The sequence below is a fragment of the Capsicum annuum genome, chromosome 6 (assembly GCF_002878395.1).
Source record: "Capsicum annuum cultivar UCD-10X-F1 chromosome 6, UCD10Xv1.1, whole genome shotgun sequence".
Lineage (NCBI taxonomy): Eukaryota > Viridiplantae > Streptophyta > Magnoliopsida > Solanales > Solanaceae > Capsicum > Capsicum annuum.
This window is the reverse complement of record NC_061116.1, coordinates 179,850,822-179,870,451: the sequence shown is the minus strand read 5'-3', so window position 1 is coordinate 179,870,451 and position 19,630 is coordinate 179,850,822.

Here is a 19,630-nt window from a genome sequence, read left to right as displayed (position 1 = left end):
TTTTATTTAAATATGTAGTATAATTTTACACCTATATTTTTTTGTAAGTATGATCTCTAATTAAGTAATTTTATTAATTATTACGTCTAACTAAATTAAACTACACATTTAAATACTTTCAAATATAATTTAAAAATACTTTAATAATGACGAACAAAATTCAAAATATTTTAGACATGATATATATCGACATATTATAAAAATTATAAAATTATATAGTTGATATGTGTCAACTATTGCTATTTACTAGCAACAACCCAAGAGAGTCACGTGTTAATGTCGCTCCCTTATGTTGCGTCGATTTTGATAATTTTCTACCATTACTTATATTTGTTATTAAAATGATCTCTAATAAAGTAATTTTATTAATTATTATGCTTAAATAAATTTAAACTACATATTTATATAGATTTCTAATATAATTTTAAATATTCAATAACAACAGTCAAAACTTAAAATACTTTAGACATGATATACATTTACACGATATACAAATATTAAAAATCATATACAATTCATATGTGTTGATCATAGTTAACAACGACCCAATAGAGTCGCATATTAATGTTGTAGTGTCTTGGCGCTATTATATTACGTCAGTTTAATAACTTGTGATCGAATCATTACTTATATTTGTTGTTAATGTTTGACTAGAAATTTTAAATATTTTAATCACGACAGTCAAAATTCAAAATACTTTAACATGACAGACATCAACACATTATAATAATAATAATAAAATCATTTAGTTCATACGTATCAACCCTATATATATTAGTACTACTATCACACACATTAGACAAAAAAAAGTTATTTTATGAAATAAATAAATTATATATTAGCTAACTTTTTATTTTAAATTATTCTCAAATTAAAAATAAAAGAAAAATAACAATTTAGCCTCTTTCATCAATTTCTCTACGAATTAAAAGGTGTCGCATGAATATTTCAGTTAATTTTATCTCTTTAATTCTTTATAAGGGTGAGTATTGATTATTTTAGTTTTCATTTAGTCGGTTCAATTCTTCGAAAAAAATTACTATTTTTTTTCACTCCTACTTTTTAATCAAAATTTTTTATTTTTCATTATTTATGTTTGTCACGCCTCAAAATTCCATCGGGCCGGACTGGCACCCGAAGCCGAGAAGGCCCGGGAGAACCCATTCAGATACCTGTACTTTCACTTACATGTCACCAAAAAAATTTGGACAGCACTTCGTTGCATATATAGAAGGGTCTAATTACCTGTATCAGCACAACACGCACAAATATATATATATATATATAATACTTGGCCGTCGGGGCCACCACATATACAAATATAACATTACTATATAAACATTCATGACTTTACCCTTCCTTATGTCTACAAAGCCTCTAGGATATACATGACATAACTAGGGTTGGGACAAACCCCTGCCCACATATGACTCCTTTACAATAACAAAACATAAGGGATCGACTCGGAAAGCTCCGAAGCAAACTGAAGCTCACCAACAATAGCTGTATGACATGGCCCCTATCTATGCTGTGAATGAGCTGAAGCACCTGTGCCTGCAGCATGAAATGCAGGTCCCCCGTGAGGGACGTCAGTACGAAATATGTATTGAGTATGTAAAGCTGTAAATAATCATATGTGATATGGGGGATCAAGAAAATCAGACGCAAGTGAATAAATCATAATAGAAGTGAACCACACTTCATAAACACTTTTAGGATCATGTACATTATCTTATCATTAATCTGAATTGGGTTCTTGAATTCAAACACATTTGTGGAACGGTATACATTCGTTCATTTTATTCTTTACAATTATCATTCGCCATTACCTCCTCCTCCCGAACCTCCAACCACCTAACAATAATCAATATTGTACCGTACTGTGACCATTAGGCTGCCCCAAATATCGGGATCGGCCCATGCTAGGCTTAAGCCCCTGAGCTACCACCCACACGTATATCAAGTAACACACATAAGAGATCTTTTCAATAACTTAGTTCAAAAACTTTTGAGATTATTACATTAGTGTTCATGCCAATATAGTACCGTTGGAATAATGATACATCAATAGGAACCAAGTAATAGACTTTCTATACAATAACGATGTAATAAAGACTCATTGGTACTTCGACAATGTGTTTCGGAATCATCAATATCACAACAATGAAATAGGAGCCTTTTGGTATATCAATGAAACATTTTGACACTTTATAGAATGGAAACAATTTCATTGGTAATGTAGAACAATACATGTTTTTGGACAACCTCAGAATCTTATTTGATGGAACATTGGTGTTTTCATGCCAAAGAACATCGTTAGAGTATGCTTTACATACCTCGTTGTAGATTTGGATACCAATTCAACACAACTTCCCGCCTTTACAAATCACTTATCTACAATGAAATGTTTGGCATCTAGTATTAGCAACCCAACACCACAATTCTCTTCCATAATTCCATACAACTAATATTTGCAAAGCATTCCAAAAACCAACTTGAACAATAGGTTTATGTGTATATATATATATATATATAATCATCATTTCAATACCACATCATCACACCAAATCCCTTCACAATTCAACATAATCCAACCATGCACCAGAATAATCCAACATCATTTCCAATCGTCTTTCAACAACAATGAAATAACATACTTCTTATGCTCACATGCATATATATATATACATATCCATATAAATAACACCAACATAATTTACATTCTTACCATAAAATGGCCCTTTTGATTTCGAAGTCCTGTTGGCACAAATAAGAGGTGCTCCTCGAAGCGCTCGAGACGGTGAACACAACTACGGAATCAATTTAGATTTTCTACGGTTGAATCACAAGATAATTGGAGTTGAACTTAGGCTAGGCTTTCTTATTATTCAATAATTTGAATGATAAATGATGGATATGAGGCTAAGTATATGTATATAATGATCAATTTTCGTCCATGAGGTGATGGAAAATGACCATATTACCCTTAAAATTTAAGTAAATCCGAATCTGTCCATGGTGGACTGTTTTGATAGGCTAAAGTAAATCGACCATAACTATTTGCCCCGATAATGGATTTGGGTGAAACCAATTGCATTAGAAAGAAGACTCTCAGGGCTTCTCATCGATATATAGCAGCTCACACAGTTCATTTTTTACAAGGAGTTATGATCGTTTAAAGTCGACCCAAAAATCTGTTTGGCTGTAGTACTTTTGTGTGCAGAAAATTTCTGCACATTTACTGTTCATTGCGTCCACCGTTTTCAAGTTTCGAACATGCTCGCTTATATTCGATACTCATCTGTTTTCAGAAATCTTTATACCGTTGGAAAGCTAACTCGATAAACTTCGCATAGGAACTTCGACGAGCAAATTCCAGTATAAATAAAGTCGATTCCTACACACATATAATCAAACTATACACTTGAAACCATCTCAAAATAATCAATACTCATACTTAAACTCATATATACCTAACTTATGATCAATACATATACTCCAACACATATAAATATGGCTAATGCACGTAATTAAGTACGGGGTGTTACAATGTTCCATTTTCTTTCTTTTTATTTCTCAATCATTACTTCTTGTAATTTTATGTTATGTCAGATGTTTTTATTTTTTTATTTCTCCATCTAGCATGACTGATTAACTACATTATTATTTTAATTTTTGAATTAAAGTAAAATTTTATAGTTGAATGAGTTTATAGACTCATATTTTCTTTTATTTTGATTAAATTATGTGGGTCGTGAAAAGTTGTCAAAAAATATGAATTAATTATTTTTATAATATTAGTTATAAATATATATATTTATTTATTAATATATTTTAATAAATAATATACGTACCTTAAATATAAATTTAATATCTTTTATAAGTATTGATAAGTTCAAGTACCTTGGGTCCGTGATCCAGAGTAACGGTGAGATTGACGAGGATGTCTCGCACCGTATTGGGGCGGGATGGATGAAGTGGAAACTCGCGTCGGGGGTGCTGTGTGATAAGAAGATGCCGCCCAAGCTTAAAGGCAAATTCTACAGGGTGGTAGTCCGTCCGGCCTTGCTGTATGGAGCGGAGTGTTGGCCAGTTAAGAACTCCCACATCCAAAAAATGAAGGCGGCAGAAATGCGGATGTTGCGCTGGATGTGTGGACTGACTAGAGGGGATAGAGTTCGGAATGAGACTATCCGGGAAAAGGTTGGTGTGACTTCAGTGGAGTGCAAGATGCGGGAAGCACGATTGAGATGGTTTGGACACGTGAAGAGGAGGGGCATGGATGCCCCGGTCCGTAGGTGTGAAAGGCTAGCATTGGATGGTTTTAGGCGGGGTAGGGGTAGGCCGAAGAAGTACTGGGGTGAGGTGATTAGGCGGGACATGGAACAGTTACAGCTCACCGAGGACATGACCCTAGATAGGACGGTTTAGAAGACGCGAATTACGACAGAGGATTAGGGCCTGTTTGGGTCGCTAGTGTAGGGATTACTTGGTGGGGGTTTTATTCCTGTTATGATTCCGTGTTCCGTGTTCCATGTTTTATTACGAATCTGTGTGCTTTCCTCTGCTTTCCTCTGTTTTATATTACTTATGGGTGTCGTATTTATGTTATGTAATTTGCTTCTGTGCTTTACTATGTGTTTGTGTGGTATCTCGTGCCTTGAGCCGGGGGTCTTTCGGAAACAGCCTTTCTACTTCATCAGAGGTAGAGGTATGGACTGCGTACATCTTACCCCCCCCCCCAGACCCCACTAGGTGGGAATACACTGGGTTTGTTGTTGTTGTTGTTGTTGTTGTTGTTGTAGTACGTTGCTATCAAATACGAGTCTTATTTTAGACATGATGAACATCAATACATTATAGAAATTATAAAACTCATATAGTTCATGTGTGTCAATTTGGTTAACAACAATCTTAAAAAGTCGTCCGCTAATGTTGTGAAGGGGCTTATGCTCTCGTGTTACGCTGATTTGATAACTTGCCAATTATTATTTATATTGTTACTAGTACGACCTCTAATTATTAATTATGTTTAAATCATTTTCTTTTATAATCATGATGTCCGAGGCAACTTGTAATAAATTTATACTATATATTTAAATAATTTGAATAATAAGAACAGTCAAAATTTCAAAATACTTTTAGACATAATAAACATCGACACATAGTAACAGATTCTTTTTAGTGAACGTGTCACAAGCTTACTCCTATTTTTTTTTTTAAAAAAAGACAAAGAATCAAATTCGATTTTCTCTCCTATTTACTACGGCGATGAAGAACTAAATTAGAATCTTAAAAATTATACAGTTCACATATGTTAAACCCAGTTAACAACAACTAAAAGATATCAAGATGCATTAATGTTATAGTCCGGGGCCCCAATATTATGCTGATTTGATAATTTGTGAATCATTACTGATATTTGCTATGAATATGTTTTTTAATTAAGTAATTTTATTAAATATTATATTTAAATAAATTTAAATTCTATTTAAATAATGTAAATATAATTTCAAAATATTTCAATATCGTCAGTCAAAATTCAAAATACTTTAAACATGGTAGACATCGGCATATTATAAAAATCATATAGTTCATATATTTTGATCCTAGTTAACGACAACTCATGAGAGTCATGCATTAATGTTGTTGTCTTACGTCCTTATGTTACGTCGATTTTATAATTTGTAAATTATAATTTATATTTTCTATTAATATGATCTCTAATTAAGTAATATTATATTCAAATAAAATTTAAATTATTTAATAAATAAATTATAAATATAATTTAATATATTTCATTAGCGTCAGTCAAAAATCAAATCATTATATATATAATAGATATTGACACATTATAGAAATCATGAAAATCACAAAGTTCACATGTGTGGACCTAGTTAACAACAATTAAAGATATCAAGACATATTATTGTTTTAGTTTTGTACCTCTATGTTACAATAATTTGATAACTTGTGAATATTACTTATATTCATTATTAATATAACCTCTAATTAAATAGTTTTAATTAATTATTATATTTTAATAAATTTAAACTATATTTAAATAATTTATAAGTCTAATTTGAAAATATTTCAATAATGATAATCAAAATTCAAAATATTTTAGACATGATAAATATTGACACATTATAAAAATAATATTTTTCATATTTGTTAAGCCTAGTTAATATTTTAAGAAAAACATTTCTGTGATAAACTTTAGAATTGAATGACTTTTACATAACAAATAAATAAATTTATGTGATAAGTTCAAAATTTAGTTAATCATTGACGACCTTTACTCAAAAATATTTTAAATAATTATGATCAATATATAATAAAATTAGTTTTAAAATTTGATGAAAAAAAAGACTCGAGAGAAATAGAGGGAGAAACACGAAAAAGGAATGTGAGAATGAGTAGAATGTGATGTTTGGTGATCTCCTATTTAAAGTTAAATAAATATTTTTCTTCCACATTTAATGATAATCATAATTTACCCAACATAAATTGTAATTGTATTGAAGTTCAAATCTAGAAGATAGTAAACATAAATTGTAATTGTATTGAAATTTCAAATCTAGAAGATAGTAAAAGATTAGTATTGTCTTTATACATTTGTGGTCATTTTTGAGGCAAAAAATTATGGCCATTTAACAAATTCCTAATAGTTAATATGCATGCAGTGAAAACACAATTATTCTTTTCTCTAATGTGTAATGACATGAAAAGGATAAAACTGTCCATATGAGTGATCAATTGACCAAAAAAGTACTACTATTTATTTTTAATACATTAGGAACTAGTAACAATAAAGGAAGTAACTAATGTAAACTGAAATAAGGACTGTTTATATCAAAGTCAGTAATGCACTCAATAACACCGCTATTTGTCTTTTATTCAAGATGACTCGACTTATACTAGTCGAAGATATAGTAATAAAACTTATACAATCTAACCATCAAAGTTTGTAAGTCTTATTTTTGAGTTATTAATTATATTTATTGTTAATTATCCATAATCACCATTAAATTGCTTTAACAAAAAAATGAATTGGCCAAAAAAGAAACCACATACTGTGGGTAGAAACTCTGCAGAGGCTGAATACATGATTATGACAACTGCAGTGGCTGAAGCAATTTGGATCACAAGTTTGGTCGTTGAGTAGAGCATCTCAATGACAAAACCAGTTCCTCTTTACTATGACAACAAAGCAGTTGTTCAAACTGCTCAGGGATATGATTTAGGCTTCATTTGTTTTTCTAAAGACTCGTACGTTTGAATCTGAATGTACGTCTGAACGATTAAGATGTTGTCTCTAGATCTGAAAACAAAATGATAAAGACTGTTTGTTTTTCAACATCTGTGCAAAAAATTTTAGATGCATACATAATAAAATAAAAAATACAATTCAAGTAAAAAACTAATTATATATCAAGAAAGTATGTAATTTAATAGAACAAAATTATTATTTGATTGAAAAAAAATATTTATGTTTGTTAGTGATAGTGAAGATGGTTTATAACGGTGGTTGCGGTGACAATGATTGATGTTAGTGATTAGTAATGTTGGTAGTGATAGTTGTGATGGTTGGTATTGTGGTGACTGTTATGATGGTAGCGGTTAATAGTGGTGATGGTGGTTGTGATGTGACGTTGCTTGATGTTAGTACTTGGAGGTGTTGATCGTGATAGCTGAAAAATGAGTGCATGATGGTTGACGATGTATTGGTGCTAGTTGGAAATGTTGTTAGTTGTGATGGTAGAGATGGTTGTTAGTAGAAATAAATTGTAGCAATAGTAGTGGTTAAAGTGGTGGCGTTACTAGTGACAATGGTGGTGGCGGCCGAAAAATGTGTGGAGGTTGTGATATGTTAGTGATAGTTAGCGGTGATACTAGTTGTGATGGATGAGTTGGTCGGTAGTATGGATTGACGGGTAGTGGTTGATGATGGTGGTGGTGTTGACGGCGGTAGTGGCAGTGAATATAATTAGATTAGAATAATAGAGGTAATAGGTGTGATAGCGATTGACAATAGTGGTTGGTAGCGATATTGGTTGTCGATGATGGAGGTGGTTGGTGGCGGTGGTTGACAGAGGTAGTGGTGGTGACTGATGATTATGAATAGAGTGACAGTGAATATTATCCAACACCAAAATACCTCTTCAGACCTATTAAGACTTGATTCTAGATTTGAATGATTAAAACCTATTCAAACCTATTAAGAGCTAAAATTTTAATAAAAAACAAATGCATTTAATGGTCTGAATCATTCAGATTCAAACCTCTATTAAATGCAAACAAATGAACCCTTAGAGGGTGTTTGGATGAGCTTAAAAGTTGATCAAAATAGCTTTTAAGTTATGTTTTACTTTTGAAAGTGATTGTTAATTTTAAAAATTGCTTTAAAGAAAAAGGTTAAAATTAGCTTTTTAAAAGTCAAAAGCTAAAAACACCTCATTCCTTCTTTTTTTTTTTTTTGGCTTGTAAGTAATTAAAGATTGACCAAGTAAAAGACAATTGTGTCCCTCATAATTCTCCCTTATTTTAAAATTATCTCTTTTGTATGAAACTTCTAATTTGTGAAGTATATTTTTGATATATTATTCTACTTCTTTAATATATTCTTTTAAATTTAGATGATTATTATTGTATAACATATGAATTTCTCAAAAAAAAAAAAGATAACTCACCAATCAAGATATAAGAAGAACACTCACTAATGATATACAACTTTATGAACAATTAGTGAACGATTCATCTATATTTGACGACACAACATTCGTATTCGACAATGTTTTAATAGTGATATAGTCATTACTCAATCAATGAGTAATATATTTTTCAATTAAGAGTCATTTTATCAAACAAATGGTATCATTTGTGACCAACTATTAACTATTGATATAATTATAATGATTAGCAACATATATATTTTGCTTGATGATTTAAACTCTTTTAACCAAATAAATAAATAAATTAGCACACAAATTTAATAGTTATTGATGAAACTAATATATATATATATATATATATATATATATATATTTTTTTCATGAAAATGTATGATATTGAGATATATTGAATGTGAATTAAAATATATATTTATTTTAATTTGAATCATTTTAGAAATAAAAATTAATAATAATCATCTCTACATATTATTAACAACTTTAAGAGTATTTCAGACATTTTGAAAAAAAGAAAGTGTTTAACAACACTTGTTTACCAAACATATCGACAATTTTTTTTCAGTTTCAACACTTTTATCCAAATACGTAATTGCTTATTTTTAAAATAAGTTTCAGCACTTTCAAAAGTATTTTAAAAACTTTTTAAAAACCATTTTTTCAACCTATCCAAACGGGCTCTTAGCATATTGAGATAAATTATTACTTTGTTAGAGAAAATCTTAAAGATGGTCTTTCTTGCTTTGCCTCGTCCAATTGCAACGCCATTCATTCCTTTGATTTTTATTTTTGCTTTAATATCCATGAGAGAACAAATTAAAAATAAAAAAATTGATAAATATTTACTTTATACATGACTCATCTTTATTACAGATTTTTGTCTTCAAGACAGAATAATCCAGTCTTAAACTCCTCTTTTTCTTTTTTCTAAAAATTACACAAACTCATAACTTATGTTTCACTTATTACAAAAAATCTCATCTCTCTAAACATATTACATAAATCTCACTTTTTTAGTTTTTCTCTCTTAAAGTACATATACATACATATCCCCTTTTCTCTCAAGATTTTTTTCCCTTGAAAAAAGGCTACAATCAATGGTTCATTTTCATGTTTGAAATCAATCGTTTTTTACTCCAACTCACTGGCATTCAATTTTAACATAATCTCATTTTATCATTCTGATTTTTTTGATTTTGAGGTTAATAATTTAATTTAATTTTACTTTATCAAAATTTGGTTATTTCAAATGAACAAATTATTGCATGTTGTGATTAAGTAATTTTTTGGATTCCTACTTTATCAAAATATAGTTTGTATATCTGGATTTTCCTTTTTTCTTTTCAAAATCCTCCATTTCAAGTACTAAATTACATAGTATTTAGTAAATGAATGATTCTCCTTCTTTTAGTTTAGGATTAACTTAGTTAGAGTATAATGAACCAACAAATTCAGTAGTTGAGTTCGTTTTTGGAGTATTTGATTACGAGGAATCTGACTTTATTGAAAACAGATCAAAAAATTGTAACGACCCCATTAAGATGAAAAAAAAATAACAAAAATATTGCTGCAAAGTCAAAAAAAACAATTGAAGAGTCATCAAGGAAATTCAAAAAAATAATTCTACACGGCCACGTCTACCCAAGGTATTTCTGCTTTTTAGATTTTAATTTTTTTTGTTAATTTTATTTTATGTATTTTGTGTTTTTTCAGTAATCTGAGGTTTTAAAACTGTTAATTAATAGGGAATGGTTGTTGGTTATTATGTAGATTTTGAATTTATTCATCAGTTTGTAGTTATGGTAGTAGTTGCATGTGTAAATCAGACAAATATTTGTATATATTACGCATATACATATGCCAAGATGAGACTTTTTTTGGGTGTTTACATATCTATAGTTCATATACATATGTGTTTATTGGGTGTTTACAGATTAGTTAGTATGTATGTGCTATACACATACATTATTCGTTACATGTTGTTGAACATATACATAAGATGTTTTTGGGACTATGTTTTGTTCTGTGTGTTTGAGGCAATGGACATTAAATATGTATATGTTAAACATATACATAAGTTTTCATGTACTTTTAAACTTGCAATGAAATCTATAGTTCACATACAATATATTTTGTATGTATATGTTTTCAACTTTGTTATGTTTGTTTGAGTTGGACATTACCTATGTATATGTCAAACACATACATAAGTTTTGATATGTTGGTAGATGTGTAACAAAATGTCTAGTTCATATACATCACTTTTTATGTATATGTTATTAATATACATAAGTACTGTACATGTTTTGACCATATAAGCTCACGTATGATGTCTTTGCATATTCCTTGCATTTCGACAGCTATTGCAATCGTAATTTTGAATCACACATAAGGAATTATCTTGGTGAAGAAGTTCTAAATCTTTTCCATCAAACTATTGTTGGTTCCTTCTAGACATGTCGCAGTGTAACTTTCAGGGCCAGATTTTCAAATTCTTACTTATGCTTGAGATAAGCAAGACAATCGGACAAAATTCACGTTTACGTGCTAGAAATTATTCTCAAGTTTTTGATTATGGAGTTTGCTATAATATCCAGACTTAAATGTACAGGAAACATCGAGGAACACCTTTCTACTGAATCATCTAAGTCCGTATTAATGGTGAAGTATTTTTTAGATACAAAAAACCTTGTGAAAATTTTTATTTTGTACAACAATTCAAGTTGGGAAACTTTGACAACAATATCGATGCTTTGAACATGTCTGTACTTTACTTCATTCATACTTTTGTGTATTCACAAATACGTGACGTTACTATTAGCAGATTCCACATTGTGAAGGTAGAGGGTGGTATGTACGAATAATTTCTATGGAGGAAAACTTCGTTTCAAAAGCCAATTGCCACGTGGAGACAAGATTTCTTTTTTGAAAAACAGTTGTACCAAATCATGTGAATGCCTCATGTGCTGAATGTTTGGATGTATGAATGTTGTTATGATGCAGACAGAACAATAGCTGAGCGAGTGAAAAATAAAATTTCAAGAATTTTAAACTGAAAGGTTGCTGGAATCAAAGTTAAGTATGAGAAGTTCATGAGTGTTAGGTTCAGCAAGGTAAGTATTTAGTACATTATTTCGAGTCTATATTTATATTTCACTATGTTGATTTTAGTAGACTCTTAATGTTGCCATTTTTTACTGCGTAATAGTTTGTATACAATAATTTACGGCCAACTGATGAAGAAGTGCAAACACTTGATTTGCCAATGATTTAGGGCATTGAGTATAATGATGTTGAATCTACATCCTCACATGATACTTCTGTCAATCGTACTAGAAAAAGGCATGCTATCGACATATACATACACATTTGGACTCCAATATTCAAGGTTTTGAGAATTTTAGTACAGTCCCACCTCCAAAAATTCTTTAAAATACAGGTCTAAGTATTGATACATCAGTATCTCAACCTACGAAGAGGCAGAGGACAATCTGTTTTGATGCTAAAACTGTCGAGATGCAAGATTGTGAGAAAACACCATTGTATATACCAACAGACACATCACCAACTTTTTTTTCAGATCGTGTTGATGCAATAAAGACAACTCCATCATCAACCGACAAGTCTGTTTGTCAGGCCACATCTGGTGAAAAGTGAAACAAAATTAAGTCGTTTTTACAGTCTTACGTAAAAAATTTCATTTGTTTAGCATTTTAAACCAAATTGTGAAAACATTAACATGTTTCTTGTCTTTTTATCTACAGGTTGACAAAAAATTCAACGATATTCACGATCCAATTGTTAAACAACATGAAGACTCAAACGACAAAATAAAAAAATAATATTTTGAACTCATTCAAATGTTATCACACAAAAATACAAAGATTTAGAGGTAAACTCAATTGAATTTACGTTATATAACTGACAATTTTGTATTTCTATTTGCATTATATTTGTGTCTTAATCAATTTTCTGATTTATATTTTGTTTTTAGGAAAGTTACTGCATAAGGTTCATACACATCACAAATTATTGTATGTATATTTTCATTATAATTTCATTTGCAATGTCTCACATAAATATATAACTTTAATATACAAGCACTGCTTTTATCTAAAATGACATATTATATGTATATTATATAATATACATAAAAGGTGCTATGTATATTATATTATATACATAATTTGTGTTGTGTATATTTTTTGTAACACCTGCATATTACAGATCATGCATAGACTAAAAAAAATGCATATGCATATTATCTAATTTATTTTGAATGTAACCAATGTTTTTACTATTAAATTAGGGAGGCGAAGAAGAAATATTTCAGCAGGAAAGAGAGCTTTCAAGGTAAATTCACTGTTGAAATATTTTAATGTTATTTTCTCGTATTTCTTAGTTCAAACTAATGTTTTAAATTTATTCTTACATATCTTTTTTATCACAATCAGCAGGATCATGTTGTGGAAGGTTCAAAAAAAGGAGATAAACCATCACAAGTGAATGTTGATGTGATGGCTATATTCTCAATTGTTGAAGACATAGAAATAGGAGTATTTTTTTTAACTATGCCTTTTTCTTATCCTACATTGGTGTTGTCAAAATTATTCTTACACATATATATACTAATTACAATAGGATCATGAAGTGCGAGGTTTTAAAACAAAAAATGTACCATCACAAGGCAATGTTAAAGAGATCGCTATCTTCACAACCTTGAAAGAAAAAGAAGAAAAGATATTTTTTCCTAAATAAAGTTTTACATATTTTGTTTCGTAAATATATTTATGTTAATTTTTCTATACTTTTTAAATTTTATGATATATTTTGAGTTTGCTTTCTAGTGAATTTTGAGTGATGTGCCTGATATTCTATTATTATTACAATGTATAGGTGATTTGTTATATGTAGATGGGTAAAATATATATATGCAGTACATCAAAATTATAACTTTACCATAAACCATGCATCTATGATGATTTTTAACTTGAAGGGTGTCGGCGACACGGATAAATCCTTAGACATAGAGTTTGGTGATAATGAAATACAGAATGCTTATTTTGATGGGATTCGCAATTCAATTCAACAACATTTTGAGGTTAGATATCTCATATTTTAACTCTTACAATTAAATCAACAAATTAATTTCGTTTTGTATATGCTTTATGTTATCTCTACCAGGATTTTGAAGGGTGTAGTGCGGATATTGAAACTGCCATATTAGATGTTCTTGTAAAAGCTGTGGTAAAACTTAAATCGAATTACGCCAATGTTGGAATATCTATTACCTTGCCTTTCCATAAAGATCAGCCGATAATTAGAAAAATAATTTTTTTCAATATACATGTCAAATATCTTACACATGAAACTAGTTTTACTAACGCGTTTACACAAAAATAACACTATATCGATAATATTTAATATGATGATGATTACTCGAGTATAATTTCAGAATCTGCCTAAGCAGAGTTAGATGTCATAATGAAAGGTCTAGCAGCATCGATCGATGATCTTTCCTTTGCAAATCGTTAAACCGTCAGAAGCAACCATCAATAAGCATTTCATATCTGATAGTCAGATTCCTCCAGATTTTTTTGATCCAATTATTGCGTCACATCAAGTTGCAAAACTCCCTGCTAAGAGGACGTAGACTAAATCTAAAGTTTTCAAGTCACCATACCTGACAGAATTTGTTTCTGGTTCAAAATTCACTGAGGACGAAAACAAAGAAATGAAACAGAAATTCACATTTGATGGTTTCATAATATCTGACGATATGCCGAGTGATGTAATTAAAGAGTACAAGCAATAGGTTGAAGAAAGTCTATTGAAGTTTCATGCTAAAAAGTAAGTTTTATCATTATTAATCTTAACATGTTCTTTTATTATGTGTACACTATTAATATTTTTTTCTTACTAACAAAATTTATCATTTTATAGAAAAATGAATGATGATCACTATAGAGCAGAAGCATCTGCTCTTGGAGTTCAAAAGTCAAAAAATTAATTTTACTTGGTGTCTCAAAGAAATGCATGCTAGAACGACGAGATATTTTTAATTGAAACCTTTTATTTTTAAAAACTATCACACTTACATACATATACCTCAGATCATTCGATTTGTATATACAAAAATTTATTCTTCTTTTTGTCAGAGTCAGTTATACAATGGTGATTTATGTATGCGAATTAAATTTATATATATGTATGCTTGTTATGTATGTGCAGTACCAGTATATATATATATATATATATATATATATATATATATATATATATGCCTATCTGAAAAGTTTATGCATGTCGATTGTTGACAGTCATATATATGTATGTCCGTGTTTAAACTACAATAAGTGTATGTATTTGCTATATGTCTGCCTCGTTTAATGTATATAAATGCTTCTTCATATGTATGTGCAAATACAAATGAATAACTAATTATGAATATAACAACATTTTTATGTATTTGCACTGCAAATTTACAATTACCTATTCCTGCATGTTATGTGTTTTAACTCCATAATTAGGCATACTTTTTTTTAACTTATTTTATTTAGTATAAATAAATAAATATGTCCACAGTATAAACCCGCATAATACGTCATCTTTGTATTTCAATTTTGTAACATATTGATGTGATATTCTGTCACTTGCGCAAGAAATTAAAATTAAGGATTGCTCAGGAATACAGTTTCACAACAACAAACTGCTTTTTTAAGAGCTATATTAAGAAAACGTACCGTAGATATTATCCTGATGATTTAGATACGGTACTTTCTACACAACAGGATTATGCCCAGTCTGTTGTTGTGGCCCAGAATGAAAAGGCAATAACAAACATAATTGAAAAAATTTTGCATTCCAGCTGGGTTACCATGACACCTTGTTGATGAGGTGTATGTTCCTGTCAACTGCAATGAAAAATTTCACTAGGTATTGTCTGTTATTGCTCTAAAGAATAGAAGCATACGCGTTTATGACTCGTTGTTTAGTCTAAGAAATATGAACTCATCATCAGAGTTTCACAAGTTGGCACTGATGCTGCCAACTTGCTTGTCCGACATTAAATTTTTTTACAGAAACATCATGTACAAATTGGCCAAATCTTGATGCATATAGCGATAAGATGAGTCAAATGACACAATTAGTGAATCAACACCCATTTGAGGTTGAGTATGTGCAAAATATCTCACAACAAGAATGTGACAGCTTGTAAGTGATCTTTCTATACTTTTTTATGAACTATTATTTATGATGTGTTATACGAGATAACATGTTTGTTTTTATGAATGTCAGCGACTATGGAGTGTTTGTTGTTGAGTATGCAGAATACCTAAGTGAATGAATGACCGTCCATTCAGTTAGATTTGAAACAGAATACCATTGTATGTTATACGTGTCACTTCTTTAAAATTACGGTCTTCAAAAAGTAAAGAAATGTTATGTTAGTGACAATGAATACCTTCCAAGAGTAATGTCAAAAACTCACCCACTTTCTGATGAAAGGACAATTGTTAGCATTGAGTAGTGTGAAAGATGATTATGGTTTACATATTTTACTTATATGGATTTGTTAGGAATGTTGATTTTTAAGCTACTTTACTAGTTTTGTATGCACAAATCTGTTATAACACACTTTAACCTATATTTATGGTTAATTGATAAAAATATTTTCTACTTTATTATTGTGTCAGGTATAAGATTTTGCGATATTTTTTGTATTCTTGTATATGTCTACATATACATAGCATTACATAGGTAATGTCCGTTGACTCAAACCAACATAATAGAGTTGAAAACATATACATAGAAAATATGTTGTATATGAACTATACATTTCATTGCAAATTTTAAAGCACATGAAAACTTATGTATATGTTTAACATATACATATTTAATGTCCATTGCCTCACACATGCTGAACAAAATATAATCTAAAAAATTACTTATGTATATGTTCAACAACATGTAATGAATAATGTATGTGTATGACACACGCATACTAACTAATATGTAAACACCCAGTAAACACATGTGCTGTGTCTACATATACATAGCATTACTACCTATTTTTACGTACGTTATGGGCTATTGGATGTAGATATATTCATGTAGATAAAAATAAGAGATAGATTTAACAATACATAAATAACAACTGTACAATAATTCTAAATGTTCGTACATAAAAATTTGTCAATCCTATAAACCTCTTACTGATTATAAACGTATATATGATTGCATATACATTGATTTTATATACATTGCAACGTAACAACTATAAAATCATAACAACTGCACAAAAAATTATTCTTTAATATCTTAAAATTTTTCATACTGTATTATGAATCCGATACAATTGTTATATATTATTTTCGTGTATATTTTTTTATATACATAGAATTTATTTACATCTAAAACTACTAACTATGTAATCACTCTATATGCTGATTTTTATCATAAACTTGTAATTTCATTTTAACATATATATAGTAATATAATCAACGTTGATCAATACTTTGTTTGTAGTAGATGACTTATGTTTATCTACAAATGATTACAAACATTAATGAATAAAAAATGCATGTACAAGCATCACTGAAACAACTAATTAATGCAACACACACATACACAATATAAATAAGAATAAAATACATCAAACATAAATGGTAAACTGAAGTGAACTCGTATTTATTTCAATGTATAAATGCCAATCTAAAACAGTTCAATGAAGTCATTACTAAAAAATTGATAACTATAATTGAGCGATTAATCTTCAAGAGAACAGGACATCTATAAGTTACTTCTCCTTTAAAAAGAATTGCAAGAACGCCAATTGTGTCCTTCATGTCCACATCGTCCACAACGATTTGTGCTTGATGAAAGTGTTTTGCTGAATTTCTTCTTCCTCCATTTCTTTGATCTTTCTGGAAGTCTTTTATATATCGGTGGCAACACTTCTTCCTCATCTACACTGTCAGGAACATTCAGTCTTTCTTATCTGGCATTGGAATTATTGAAACTTCATAAGTCTTCACCAAAGTGGTTGGCTTGTAGTATTTTGAACAGTATGAACCAAACTCTTTTACATGTTTAGACTTCAAGAAGGCAATAACATGAAGACATGGTATTTCATCTATCTGGAACCTCGCACAGTTGCACGAACCACTTTCAAGGTCAACAATATATCTTCTCCAGATTCATAAACTGAGTATACATAGGTTGAGGAAGCCTTCACCTGAACAAACAAAAATAATTTCAACCCGACAACTTTTTCTTTAAAAAATATTTATATACAATATTTTGCAGTAAATTGAATAATACGTCTAAATTCGTAAAAAAAATATACATACCGTCATCCTCAAAACTTTCACACCATTGAGAGTTAAGATTTTATCGAATCTACGACCCAAAGTCGTACTTGTATAAGAAGTTTTCTCACTATTTTTACAGTTTCAAGAATCAAATAACATCCACACCTCCTCTAAGAATTCATATATTGGCAATTTTCAGGCCTCCATCAAACACCCGTTAATACACTCAGCAATATTCGATGTCATCATCCGACCTCTGTTTACCGGTGAATGACACCTACTCCACTTTTCATATCCAACTTCTTGTAGATATTTTTTCACTCTCGGATCACCTTTTTCAATCTTTGTCATTTGATAGTCAAAATCATCTTTTCTATAAGCCTTAGACATTGAAGAATACAAATCACTAATACTTTCTTTGCTCTAACGAAAATAACCACAAATATTTTTTCAGAGATGCCAAATGCATTCGATATGTGGGACATTTGGATATACAACACTAATAACTTTGATAATACTTTTGTTCCTATCAGATACAACGCACATGTTGTCACGTTCTCCGAAAGCAGTTTTTAATTGATTGAAAAATCATGTCCAGGAGCTTCTATTCTCCGTATTCACAACCCTATACACAAGCAATAATATGCACCCTACATTAATACAAGTCAACATAAAGCTTTTTTTTATAAAAAATAAATTGGTGTAAATTATTTTTTTTCCGCTTAACTATTTCTTACATTAAATACACGTATCTGTACCATCCAGAGTACTTCCTGAGAGAAAAGTCTTTTTGTATGATCCACTTAGATACGCATCATTAACAACTACAATAGGTCTGTAATGTTCAAAATCTCTTATCATTGAATGCAATGCTATAAACAGATACATGAATCGATTATCTCATGACTTATGCATTGCAATGTGTGAATTAGGATACACATTGTTTAACATATAAATGTATCTCGACATCTGTCTATAACCATCAACCGACCCACCCCTAAGCATCACTATGGCTCGCTCCTTTGCACGTCATGCCTTCATATAGTTTATATCAACACCATATACAACTTTTATTTCTTCCATGATGTTCGTCGGCGTGTGCTTTCTCTTATGGTTAATTAACTTATCACTTAAACAGCATGAATGTTCTGGGTTAAATCTCCTGATGATAAAAACATCTATTTTTTTTGTAGATATATGCTTCCAACGTCCATTTACAATCCTCATTGTAACATCAAATGACATAGTTGAAATAGAAAAAATGCATTAATATGCTTACTGATTGTAGCAACTTATAACTTCGCAGGTTTTGTATGTAACAAATCGGTTATACTTAAATAAAAAAAAAAGCATACAACGCAACTTATTTACTATACATTAATCAACAAAATAAACATATTTAATATTTTGTGTTAAACAATCAGTCTAAAACAAACAACAAAATAAATATTATTTCATTAGACATTTACAAAATATACTCTATGTATATGTAGGAGTGGACGTTCGGTATCCGATTCGCTATTTTCAAAGTTTGGGTTCAGTAATTCGGTAATCGATATTTGAACGTAGATGCCACATACCATACTTATGAACATTGGTTCGGTAATTCGATAATCGATAAATTAA